Source organism: Aphelocoma coerulescens, chromosome 3 (genome assembly GCF_041296385.1).
Source record: "Aphelocoma coerulescens isolate FSJ_1873_10779 chromosome 3, UR_Acoe_1.0, whole genome shotgun sequence".
Lineage (NCBI taxonomy): Eukaryota > Metazoa > Chordata > Aves > Passeriformes > Corvidae > Aphelocoma > Aphelocoma coerulescens.
The window spans coordinates 46909026-46922691 of NC_091016.1; the positions used below are offsets into that span (position 1 = coordinate 46909026).

At 40.7% G+C, this 13666-nt stretch overlaps 1 long non-coding RNA gene across 2 annotated transcripts in view; it reads left to right on the top strand.

Annotated features, from left to right (window-relative positions):
• Positions 1–477: 477 nt before the first annotated feature.
• Positions 478–13666, top strand: part of LOC138108046 (uncharacterized) — an 84416-nt gene continuing 71227 nt past the window's right edge. For both annotated transcript variants that reach the window (XR_011149837.1, XR_011149838.1), the window contains exon 1: positions 478–564. This is a non-coding gene — a long non-coding RNA (uncharacterized lncRNA). The remainder of the gene's footprint in view (positions 565–13666) is intronic.

Here is a 13666-nt window from a genome sequence, read left to right on the forward strand (position 1 = left end):
TTTTTATTGAAGGATAAAATCCTGCCATATTCTATAGCATTTAAGTGACTTTTCCTCCTGGAAAACTACTTCATAGGAAACCTCACAGTAGTGACAAGAGGAGGATGGAGCCACATCAGCATGCTGGCTTCAGACACAGAGCTGTCACACACATACCAGTAGTTTTGGCCAAAAGTGCTTTTTTTCATCAGTCTTCAGAGCCCAGCAAAACTCATTCTACAGACTCCTTCATACCAATACAAAGATGCTGTACATAGTCACTGTCTGCCCCTGCTTCACTGTGGAGGGTCAACTCCAGCTGGGTGTGCTGTGCCCCTGCCACTGTAGTAGATAGGCTGATTGCCTTCTGTATGGGCAGCAGTGGCCACAGATGGCCATAGGTCTCTCACCTGAGGCCATTCTATTGTTAATGGTGGAAACAGCTGGATCCGCTTCCTTAGGCTATTTGTTACTGTTCCTCAGCAGGTGGCTGTCAGCTTACAGCTAAACTGATGAAGCAACCTGGGAAGGCTTTTCAGTGATGCTGTGTTGTGTTCCTGAGGGTCCTTGGGTTGTTTTTCTGTGGTGAGTAAAGCTAGCCTAGCTGGGATATGATGAGAATTGCTCATATAGTCTGTTTTGCAGCTCTGATGTGTCAATTTGGACCTTTAGCAGGTGCACCATAATTGATAATAATTGTGTAGGTAATATTTTAGCCTTGTACAGATGCTTTTGCAGTAAGTGAGCACAAACTAAGAAAGGAAAGACTTTGATCCGTATGTTATTTTAGTTTTCCTGACTACACCCATGTTGTTATTTAACTTTGCTTTTGATTTTCTGGTACCTAGAGTCCTTTAATATTTGGATATGTTGGCTTATACTCAGAAGCAGATTTGGTGCATAGTTTTTTCTGCACCACCACCACTTTCAGCCAGGGGTAAGGGTGTCATACAGCCTTCCATTTCAGTTGACTGTGGTAGATTAGACTATAAGCATGGACAGCTTGTAAAGGTCAAAGGACAGCTTGCTGTGTTCACTCATTGCTCTTGAGTCGTTGGTACTCACTTAGGAGGAAGCAGACTGGCAGCTGATGCTGCTGTTAGGGCTACTTTCTGCCTCAGAGCTCTGTTATGCACCCGGAGCTGGCGGCTGGGTTACCAGTATAGGACAGAGAGTACTGTAAGAAATACCCTCTTCTAAACCTATTTCAGCCAGCAGGAGCTATCAGTGCTCCCAGCTGCCCATTAATAAGAATAACATCCCTGCAGTTTGCTTGGTGGAAGCTCCCTGCTTTACTCCAGCTAAACCAGGTTCCTGTGTCCTCTGCTCATGCTATTTGAGGATATGGATACCCTCTGATGCAGGAGCTTGTGAAATTTCTTGGTGCACACCAGGCCTGAAATGCAGCAGGGTTTGCTGTCCTGAGGTCTGGTCCCTTGGCTGTACAGTATGTAATTGTGGTCCTGCAGGCAACCAGCTGGGCCTCAAGGACTGAGTAACTATTTCTGCCCTTCTTGAAATGATGTTTCAGAAAATAATAACCCATGAAAACTTAGCTAGTCAGATTATGACTACAGTCTAGTAGGTGCTTTGGTATGCAGATAGCCAGAAGAAAGCTTACAATTTTTTGTGCATGTGTATTTCCGAGTGTAATGTTCCAGTAACATTTTTCTGGCTGTGTGTACGATTACAATTAACTTCTTGTAATATTGTGCAGTTTTTGATAAGGCCACTCTTTTGTGGTAACTTTCCCAATTCTTACACTCTCTGCTTTGTTTGGATCGGGCTGTAATCTTTCTGAAGGAACTCAGTGTCTCAGAAAAGTTATGAGTCTATCAAAAAGCAGCAGTTTAATTTTATAGGCACACCTGTGAATTTAATTCTCTCTCTCTAAAACTTCTCTTAAGTCCTTAAAGGGTCAATCCAAACTCAAGGTGGGAAGTTTTGATTGCATGTTCTCAGTAAACTGCATGATATATAGACATGGTGAACTAGACAAGTGAGTGGTCACTAATCCTGAAACCTGGCCAAGTCACTTGTAATTCAAAAAGCCACTGCATTTTAAAATGAAAAAAGTCCATTTATTATTTCTTTATTATATTTCTTACTGCTGTCATCCATTAGTAACTGCCAGCAGGTGCTAGTAAGGTCATTGGTAGTTAAAGATTTTCCCCACTTGTGGAAATGCCTGTGAACTATGAATTCTAGGATACGGCTATTCTTCCCCTCCTCCTTTCTTAAAGTGAAGTAAAATGTTTTTATACACTACATTGTATCAGCCCATATGAAGGGTAATCTCTACCCTCAGGAAAGTAATGCTAAAGGGGAGCAGGACTTCTGAGCTGGACAGAACCTGCTTACCAGTGCAACTTACTTTCAAAGAAGATGCATTTGGTGCTATTGTTATTAAGTGTTACATGTAACAATGGTATTTCTTCCTAGTGTTTCACAAATAACCCCAAACCCTCTCCTATTTCATCCAGTAGGTGAGATGATAACCCTTTGTCTTGAAAAATTGGAGATAGCTGTAGAACAACATGTTTTAAAGATTGCTTTTAAAGTGATCTTGTTTTGATAGTAAGTTTTCAGTTAACAGTGGCCTTAGCCAAGCCACACTTCAAATTTATCCAAAAGTTTTCTAGAAGAGAGAAAAATAAGAAAGCAGATGAAGAAAATTTTAGCCGAGGCAGCACTTAAAAATATGGAGAGGATGATAATGACCAGACAGAAAAAGTTGCTTGAACACTGCTTATATTCAGGCTAAAATATATTTGCTTTATTGTTAATGCCTGTATGTCTCTTATTGTGTGCTCCTTTTAACCTAAATTAAAGCTGTGGCCAAGCATCTTTATGAAGCACTGATATATTGACAAAACAAAAGTACCTGAAATCTCTGGACTGTCTATTCTTTGGGATATTCACTGCAATTTTATAATTTTTGGCAATTTAAGGAAGGTAAAATTGCTACTCTGAAGTCCATGTGAGCTCTGATGTTTATTTCAGTAGGGCCAGTATTGGAGAGAATCCATTACCTGAGGAGCTCCCTCTTTATGGATGGTGGGTAGCTCATGTGCTTACCTGAACCTGTTACATGCTTATCTAAACCTGTTGAGGTTTTTGTGTCACTAAATATGAAGCATAACTATCCTGATGTTTTGTGGACTTTTTTTTTTTTTTTTTAATACTGAAAAAGGCTGAGGAAAAAAGCCAAAGGAAGAGAGTTGCTATGACTAAACATACACCTTGGTGAAACTTGAGTGCCAATCCACCTAAGTATGCTGGCTCAAACTCAGGGGCGTGCCTGAGACCTCTGCAGGGCAATCCACAGGCTGTAGCAAAGCCCTGTGCTTACAGAGCTGCATTACATAGAAGCTCATTAAAGCTATTACTAGGCTGAACAATTTAATTTGTCTTCGGTGACAAGAAAGCAGTTTTTAACTGTTACACAATGAGAGGCAGTGGATGCACCAAGGCATTTTTGATTTTACGGACAGGTGAATTAGCTGAGGTTGAATCATCAGCCTCTGTATTAGTGCTGACCTTGCCTAGCTGTTAGTAAAACCTGCAAGCACCTGTGGCCTCTTGCAATTTACAGCAAGATAGCAATCCCACATTTCAATAAATTAAGAAGAAAGTGGACATCCTCTCCCCACCCAATACCTTTGTGTTAGAGAAGACAGTACCCTCAGTCCTGAGAGACTTCTTAGTCATCTGGCCTCAATAAAATATTCTCTTTATATTGTCTGTGATTGAATCTTATCTCTGGGACAGAAGAAGTGAGGAAAGAAAGACCACAGAACATTGGAAAACAGAGGGGAAAAAGTGCAATGGGCTAGTAGAGAGGAGAGATGCAGGAAACCTGATTAATATAAAAAACACCCTGGAAAACCCTGAAGTATTCTGATTTCTACTTTGTCTTATTTATACACCTTCAGATTGCTTTCTGTTTGTTCCTTAACTCTAGAAAATGATGATTGCTTCATACTTTGCAATTACTAATGGCTTTAATAGATTAAGGCTGTGGGAATAAAGCTGGGTAGTTTCTAATGCAGGGCATCAGGATTTCTCTTCTTACTGTATTGGCAAGAGGGAATATGACAACAAAGGATAACAATTCTAAGAGCATACAAACAAAACCCAGGAAAGACTTGTGAGTCTTTTGACTCGGAATAAAATGAATTTATAATGAAACAGTCTTCACAAAGGGAAACCCTTATTGCTTCACTGAATGTTATTTTCTAGAGCTATGTGACAGTGTTGCTCATATCTTGAAATTTTAAAACAGTCCCTTGATGTTTGGGTCCAGTTTTGATGATACTCTAATAGGTTGTTGCACTTGTATATACAGCTTCCATTTTACATTCTAGAGTATCACATGTATCCTGAACCCCCACATACCCGTGTGGTGTTGGGCAGTAGTGATACCCTTGAACCACAGGAGTGGAAACTGAGACACTGAATGCGATTCCCTTTGTATGCTCCAATGCATCTGAGGCAGAGTTGAGAGAACAGTCCAACAGATTTCATCCTGGCTTATCTTTTTTCCTCCATGTGTACTGCGAAGCTGGATATCTCCTCAAATTACTGGGATCCCATCTGCTTTTCTTGCCAAAGGAAACATCTTAATGATGAGATGAATGGAAAATACTGATAAACCTGTCCATGGGTTGGCACTGTGTGTGAGTACAGACAGAACATGGTGGGGGGACCAGGATTTCCAGAGATGTGTGAGTGGATCTTCCTGTAGCAGTTTAGGAAGTTACTTGAGATGGTCATTCAGTCTGTACCAGCAAAATGGCTCTTATTGTCCATGGAAACTGCTGTCCCTTGCTGTCCCTTCTGTGCCTGTGAAGGGGAGGACTTACCCTTGCCTTAGCTGTTCCTGGGCAAATTGCGTGGAACAGAACAAAAAAGCCAGTTCGCAAGCAGGTATGGCTGAGCAGGCTACAGGGCCTTGACAATATGCTCCTACAGAGGGGGCAACTTCTGGCAGAAAGTATGATTAGCTGGGAATAAGTGTTTTATCATGCTTTTTGTGTAAATGTGGAGCTTGAAGAGTTGAAAAATAATGGATATTTTTTTCCCCCAAAAAATCTTGTGTTATGTCTGAATGAATTGTTTCATTTTATGTCTGTCTCCTTGGCTCTTTAAAGTAGGTTTTTGACTTTTTCTTTGCAGATTTCTGAGGAAGAGCTTCTAATCAGCTTGTAGGTATACTTGCTCCCCATTATGTGTTTGCTTACTGTAAGCTGCTTTCACTTCTAATTAAAATCACTGTGAATGTTTTATGAAGCTGTTTTTCAAAACCTCTGGCACTGAGCTGTGGACAGAAAAGAATCTGAAAACTTCAATATTATGTTACACAGTGCATTTGAAGAAGCTTTCTGAATTGCTTCTTCCTTTCCTGTAAATCTTCCCATCAAATCCCCTTTATATGCCTATTGCTAGGTACCAAATAAGTAACTATTATGCTTCTTGCTTTCTCTGCTGCATACCTATAAATGGCTACTGCCTGTCTTTCTGAAAAGACAAGAGATCACTTTGTATAACATCCAACACAGGCAGGAAAGAAGAGGCAAAACCATGTGATCTCTCACACAGCTTCCTTTTGTGTCATCTAACGTACTTATCTTAGCAGGAGGAATAATTTTGGTCTTTTGTGTGTGGATAAACGTGATAGGATTCAAATACGAATCTATATCCACAATACCTTCAATGCATTGTCCTGGAATACTGCAGCATATTTAATAACATATCGAACTGGATGGACAAAAACCTATTTGATCTTCTTCCATTAGCTTTACTCTCAATGGACCCCAAAGCAGGAGGTTTCCTCTCCTCAAGCTTTAAGGGGTTGCTTTACTGCTTTTGCACACTGGTCCACTGCTACAGCACAAGTGGATGCCAGCATTTGATCTTACCTCTGAGCTGAAGGATCAATGAGAAGCGTTAGCAAGAAGTTGTTTGTGCTGTGTTAGACCTCATTCTGAGTTTCCCCCCATATCCTGGAAATCATAGCCTTTTATGGAACAGATCAGTTTCAGCAAGCAACAATTACATGAGGGAAGCTAGAACATGCATTTGCCTGTTGGTAGGTGTGGGTGCCCGAGTTTCACCTACTGCCTATAGTCTCCAATTTACTCGTTCGAAATAACAGTTGTGAGAAAAAGAATATTTAGCTCCGCATAGGAAACACAGAGGTGCTGATTTCAGTGGTTGCTCTTTGTCTATCTAGTAGGTGGTCTCTTCCATCTCTATTTTCATGGTACTTACTAAGGAGCAATGGTATGGATGCTTCCTAGCTGAACCAGGGGACTGTTGAGCTGGGGCTAGCTAGTGATGTCAGTGCAGGTGTAAAATAGTGGTGTTCATTCAATGAAAAATGTTTCTTTAGATACACAGCTCCGGTGCTTCAGCTGGCCTCTGGAAGTATTCTAATAGTTTTCCACTTGTAAGAATCTAAGCATAGCGCGTTTTGAACTCTAAAAAATTCCATTCAGTAGATTCCCCTGTCTCTTTGCTACATCTTGTACAGTTTGATTCTCCTATTAATGAGAAAGAAGTCACTTAGCATTACTAATTCCTTCGTCTTATGACTCTTCAAATAATTGAATAATAAGAACCCATTGTGTTCTTTATGGTTATTCTGGGCAATAATAATCCTAATAGTTATTTGTACAATATTTTTTTTATAAATTCCTCACCTCCACCCACAGTTTTTAATGCTTGGATGACTTGGGAAGAAGTGACTCACCGTTGTCAGGCTAACACATTTTATAATAACTTAACAACTTATTAATTTCTTAAGCTTTAAGTACCTTGTGGCAGGACATACATATGTATCCTGTAACTATATTTAAAATTTTTCTGCTTATTCTCTCCTGCTTTTATGCTTGATGATGCTTGGATGGCCCAGCTGTTTGTGGGCCTAATATAAAACTGGAAAGTGCACATGACTAGATACACTTTTTAAAAATGACAGCTGTGATATAGATGGATATTCACTCAGTGGTTTTAGTCTGGTTGCATCATCTCAGATGGTGAGTACAGCAGAGTCAAAGCCTGAGACAGGGGAATGTACAACTGTGGATCTGAACAGGGTAGTGTAAATACCACCAGAATGCCACAGGAGCAGGGTTAACTACAAGAAGGTGAGTGGGTATAGGACTGCAGCCTCTTTCCTCCTCTCATTCAGTTCACACTTCAGTGTTAAGAAGTATTCATAAGTTAGGTTTTTTTGTTGGTGTGTTTCGTTGTTTGTTTTTCTTAAAGGAAATTCTAAGAATACAGTAAACTTTGGTTGTGGATGGGAAACAATAACAAAACACCAAGTCTACTACATGGGTCTGACTAAAGCCTTCAGATTCACCAGAAACTCTGATTTTACATACTAACTGGCCTGGACTCTTGGAAAGCTGTGTGATCCATTTAATAATAAAAATCTAAAATAGCCATGTTTCTCTTGATCTAGGATTTTGCTTTGGAAATTTCATGGTGTGGTCATATCTTCTGTTCTCATTTTTGTCCTGCCAGGCGAGCCTAAGGTGTAAAGATGACTGGCTTTTGGGGCCCTCCACATAACTTTGTTTGATCTCTCCATTGCAGTATGCAAGCCAGAAAAGTCTTGGCATGGCTTCTCTTCCTGTTTCCTTCTTTTGGCAACAGTACCTGGTGGGAAGCAGTACATCGGGTTTGCTTTCCCTTTCCAATCATGCTATCTCAAGGCCTAAATGTTGTGATTCAATTTGTTCTACCTCTGCCTTTCTCCTCTTTACACCATCCCCTCGGGGAAAACTACCAAAGACCTCTCTTCATTATGCTGGACCTCTGAAGGATAGGATACCAGCACTCAGGCAAATGACAAGTCACTCATAAACAAGGAGATATTGCCTTTATGTTATAGACCTTTGCTGTGCGATTTCTATCGTTCAGCTCTACTGTGAAAATCTTAAGAGTACTAATAGTATGATGCAGACTTCTGCTCTGACAACAGTACTCTAGAGCAAGCTCCTTAAGGATGACTTATGAAGTGGTGCAAAATTAGTAAAGCAAAAGGCTGCATTATGTTTAGAGCCGAAATGAAACCTGCACCTTCCCATCCCTTGGAATATTTGTGAAAGGAAATAAAAAAAACCCAACCCTATTCAGGATTGAAGCAGACCTTTTGAAATATTTGTAGAAAGAAAAATCTGGAAAAAACAGGTCTGAAAATTTGGAAGTGGGGTTCTTGCACAGCATCCAAAGGCTGGGGTTTGGTTCAGCTGAGGTCTCTGGGTTGCCAGCTTTATGATGGATGGGCAGGACAGAAGTCCAAAACTCCTGAGTCTACTTGCTTTGTCTGGGATCTTGGGGAGCCTGGAAAACATTTCACCTTGCTTCAGAAGCATTTGTCTTCTAATAATTGCCTCATTGTTTTCTACTCTGTTTTCTTTTTATCACTGTAATAAACACGGCCTACTCAAAGTTCTCTTTTGCAGTCCTTTCTGAAAGGAGATGTAGTTACTGAAGGCTGGTTCTCTGCTATTTGCAAAACTTTAACACCATACAGTTCTATAAGACCTCAACATCTCTCTTGTCTCAGGTGAAAAACAAATCCTGTTTGATGACTGACCTTCCTAGGAACAGAAGCTTCTCATGAAAGGCATCAGATCTATTGGTTTCCAGCTGCTGCTATGTAAAAATCATTATCAGAGCACACAAGGGAAACCTAGCTGCACTGGCTGCTTAGCTCAATGAACATATTTCTCAGAATAATCCCTAAAATATTATGAACTAACATGGACATAATATGATTGCATCTCAGACCCTTTGAAGGGAGATGGCTGTAGTTCATTATTGATAGGATTTACTGAGTAGAAGTCAAGTAGTTATATATAAAAAATCACCAACCCAACACTTCAGAGTTTAGACTTATTTTGTTGTCTAGCTGCCCTTGGAAGAGGAGTAGATGGTACAGGGTCAGAAAACCTTTCCCTTGGTACGCAAGTGGCTTGCTTTCTCACTTTGGAAAGCCATTTCCACTCCATTTCCACACAAATGGACTCAGTGTGTGCTCAGTCTTCATAACGGATTAATTCCATTAATCAATTCCCTGTTAATAAAGCAGCTGATGATTGGCTAGCAACACCTCATACCGCAGGCGGTTTTTTTGGGGTTGGAACAGAAGTGGTGTGTAACAGGAGAATATCCTTGGATATATCTGGCTGAAATCTAATCCTTTAGACACTTAATTTAAATGGCATAAATTTCTTGACATTGCTGATCTGGGCTGTGACTTTACAATATCTCCCAGCAGTAGACTGAATGAGACTTCTCAGCCTTGGCATCGTGCCTCTTGCTCTGATAGTACCCTGCTGCAAAAAAGTGCACTGAGAAGATAGTTTTTTGCTATGCTGGCCCAGTTGAGTTGGCTGCTGGTAAAAAGCAGGAAGAGACAGCAATGAACCAAGATGCTTCCCACCTGTAAAAGAAGAGAAGATTGGTGTCTCCTTCACTTGGAAATGCAGATTTTTTTCTGTGGGCAGCCTTTGGAATAAAGAGGCTTCTTGTCCCACCTTTTGCAACAAAAGAGGCCCTAATAGGTATGCCCAAGTCTATCTCAGCAGCTTCAAAACAATGTGGAGATCTTCTGAAGATAGTAGATAATTATATTCTATTATTGCAGTTTATGTTTATTTCCTGCTCTCTCCAAAACAGCTGAAAGGAAAAAAAAAACATTTCTCTATGCTTTTAAAAGAAAACTATTACAGCTACTGGTATATCTGAGACTAAAATGAGAAACAGCCGTTTGAGAAACAGTTGTAATTAATGCTCACTTGTTCTCGCCTTATTAACGTTTCCCACCCACAACATCCACACACCTACCCATGTAGCCATCCTTCCCCAGCTCATATTAAATTCTGTCTTTTGGTGAAATGCAATATACAGTAGGATATAGAGCATAAATTTAATAAGACTGTACTTGGTAATCCAGTTCTGAGTTTTTTGTTTCTTATCCTTTATTGCTCTATTTTGTCCTTATTGAAACTCCAATATGTTGCCTGGATTACTTTATATTCCCCAAGTTTGTTCTGTAATAGCTGGGTATGCCCAGCAGTTACTGCCTCTCTGTTCTGCTCCTTTCCTTCAGAACAGAAAGTTCAGGGTTTCTGTAGGCTATGATGCACCATTTACAGTCCTTCAACTTTTTGACTGCAGTAATCACCTGGCTTTGCAATATCAGGACTTGTATGAAAGCATCCCATGAGGACCAGGTACAGCGGGTTTCTCTATATTCAAGCTGAATAAATTCCTCACTATTACCTCTTACATGAGAATGAATATGGTTGGTCTTCAGTTGGATGGTGAGTCCTTAGATGAATTCTCTGTCATTTTGTATAACTTTATATTTTGTACTTTTTTGTTTCTAAAAAGCAATTCAAGTGGCAATCAGTATTGTTCAGGCTCAAAAGTACAGCATATGATGTTGAAAATTCAGATATGTAATGGCTGGTACACGGACAATAAGGTTTTGTAGATAAGATTAAGGAACAAACCTAATTTTAATTAAAATAAATTATAATGAAATTGGAGTTTTTGATCACTAATTGTCTAAAAAATGACTGGAAATTCTGAAACTTTGCACAACAGCTCTGTCCACTGGTATCCAATAGGCATGTCCCCATCAATTACTTTGAGCTAAGGTTTTGTTTCAGGCTCTGAATTTACACTGTGTGAATCAGTAAATGTTGTGGAAAAGCAGCAGAGGATAAGTGCTGAAGGTGTGCTGTTATTGCGAAGCTGAGGTAGTATATCTTTACAATAAGTCAATACGGCTCAGGAGATTGAGGTTACACTGACATTACTTACACTCCAGTGGCTGCATCCATGTCAGAGCTGTGCTTGCTCATTTACATATGAAACTCAGACTTCTGGGGCTCTTATTATCCCTGTTGTTAATGTGTTGAGCTCTTTTGTGGTGATTTCTCTTTCTGGTCCCACTGCAGGATTAGGAGAGGAACTGGAGCTGGTGGTTTTGCAGTCATGTTTATTTCCTTCCCCTCTGATTATGAAAGTGGCTCATTTTTACTTTTTGAGCTTGCCTGTATAAGTTAAGAGTTCTTAACACAAAAAATAAAGAGGTTTTTTAAATTTTGTTTTTCAATTGGCAGCCGAATTCTTATGAGAAGATTGCTCAAGAGAGTTTGCTTGGGGAGACAGAGGCTGCCTTCTTGCTGGGCAGGAACATTAGCAGGGACACCTGAAACTCATCTTCAAGAAGAAGGGTCAGGATTGTGTTTGGATGAGCAAGTATATTCTCTTTCCTCATGGCTGCTGGGTTGTTTTTTGTTTGGTTTTTTTTTTTTTTTAACTTTATTCAGACCTGTGAGTCTTGATGTTGCTCTCTCAGGCGAAGTTTTGCTGTAATTTCCTGTGACTTATTACAGTTCCCCTGCAGTCACTGGCACACACAAATTTTTCTTAAAGTTTGTGCATGTATCTCACATCACATCGACAAAGGCCTCTTAGACTGCCAACCTCAGCTGTGCCCTTAGCATACCTGCTGAGCTGAGAAGTCATGACTTTTTTTCTCTGTGCTTCATGGTTTGATGTGTATTCATTTCAGGTTTTCAGCTCTTCTTCCCGAGAGCTTAAAAACTTACTAGAAAAGAAACAAAGAACATCAAAGATGCTTATGCAAGTCCTCAGCTGCAGTTCTGATTAGAACACTAGATTAATGACATAACCCTAAAAGGTGGCAATGCCACAGGAGTATGGCCATATCCATTCACCAGACCTAGTGAGGTCAGTAGAAGAAAGTGTGGGGATGGCCCCAGCAAGAATGTTGCACATCATTAAGTCACTGGAGAAGCTCTCTGTGGGTCAACAGCTTGTGCTATGAAGAGATAGCTTGAGACTTGGAGCTGTCTGTCCACATATTTGAAGACCACCATGGTGTATCTTTGTGCTCATCTCCTGCCTAATGCAGCCCATGCTGGAAATAACTTCAGTTGGAACAGATGTAGCTCATCTCCCAAGCCTACCTCATTGTCTTCCTCTTCCTGCAGGCAGTGGCCTTCACTGCCTCACTTCCTTGATGTAGTTTTCCTGGTAAGCAAGGAAGAGCCTTTATCTTCTTCCCACCTCCCCAAGACCTGCTTCCTACTGGTGCAGCTGCCAGTCTGGAGAAAGGCTGGGTTGCAGGGCTGAGTCCTGCTGTGCTGTGGTGAGGAGGAACAGAACTGGGATAGTTCTTTTAAGCAAGCATTAAGCAGAGATCTCAGTGGCACTGCTGCTGGAAGCACATGACAACCCCATGCGTGTGACAACCCTTCTTTTGGCAGTAGGAGTTCTGTAGGCATGTGGTTGTTATTTAGGCTGCAGTGAGTATTTGTTATCCTTTCAAATACAAAATAGGCAGATTACTGCTCACTGCAGGGTGCTGACCTGTGCAGCTCACTGCTGTGCTGGTGTCTTGCTTCAGGTTTATGCGTTTTGTTTTGTTTTGTTTTGTCATTGCCATTGTATTAATATTAATGTTATTTATTAAGGAAAACAACAGCAGCAAAAATCACTTGGGGGTCACCAAGTCTAGTCTCTCTTGACTGCAGGCAGACAGAGAGAGAAGAGATGCTGGTCTGGAGAACATCTGCTTCTCCGGCTTCACAAACACCCTGTCGCATGCAGGGTGGCTTTTGGTAATGAGGGTCAAGATTCACTTCTGTCTAGAGCACAACAGTTCATAAGGATTTCACCATCCAGATAGTGTATTCATTTAAATGCTAATAAGATTCCTGTTTTGTTTTGAAATGTAGAGAGGATCTTTTTTTCTTCACCCTTTAATCCCCTTTCTCCCGTTTTTTACAATCTTGCTTTAGCGGTTCAATCTGGTATTGCAGATAAGAAACACTTGCTTTAGACAAGGTGAAAGTATCTTCTAGGTGTCCTTTTCAGAATAGTGTGTACTGGATGTGAGTGGTTCAAGCATGGGCAGGAGAACTCTGTCCACGTCTTTGGACTTGTTTCATTGAGGACATCGGCTTTTGTTTTGATTTCAGAGCCCTGGTACTGAGAACAAAGGCCTGTTCTACCCAGACAGGCTCTTAGGTTTACCCAGGCAGTTTCCTACAGGGATGGCAAATGCACCTTTAAGGGCTCCACAAGTGGCCACTGGGGACTTGCTGCTCAAAGAGGGCAAATCCAAGATAACAACAGCATAGTTTCCATGGGAGTCTGATTCCACTTAGGAAAGGATGGTGCTTTCCCCACAGCGTTGAGCTGGACCAGAAATAGAAGCAGGCTGCCTCTGTGTGCCGCGTGGCTTTAATGACTTCATAACAATGACATGAGTAACCCCTCTGAGTATGCTGTAAGATGACAAGAAGCTGGAGATAGTGCTGTACATCGTCTTCTCATTACGTATTCTAGATGCAGAAGGTAACAGAACACGAGTCCAAAAGTATATCATTTAAACAAGGCCCAGTTATTTTACATTACTCTGATGTGTCTCTTGGGAATATATATTAGAATTAATAGAAAGGAAATTAGAAAGGTCCTGCTAATATAATTTCTTATGGTGTTACTCATTACAGTGATCCAGAGGTTCCACTTTATCTTGGCCCAGTCTATGATCACACGTATGCGTACACCAAAAAAAGTTCCTGACATCACAGCCTCAGATTATAGCATGACCCAATGCTAGCTCTAT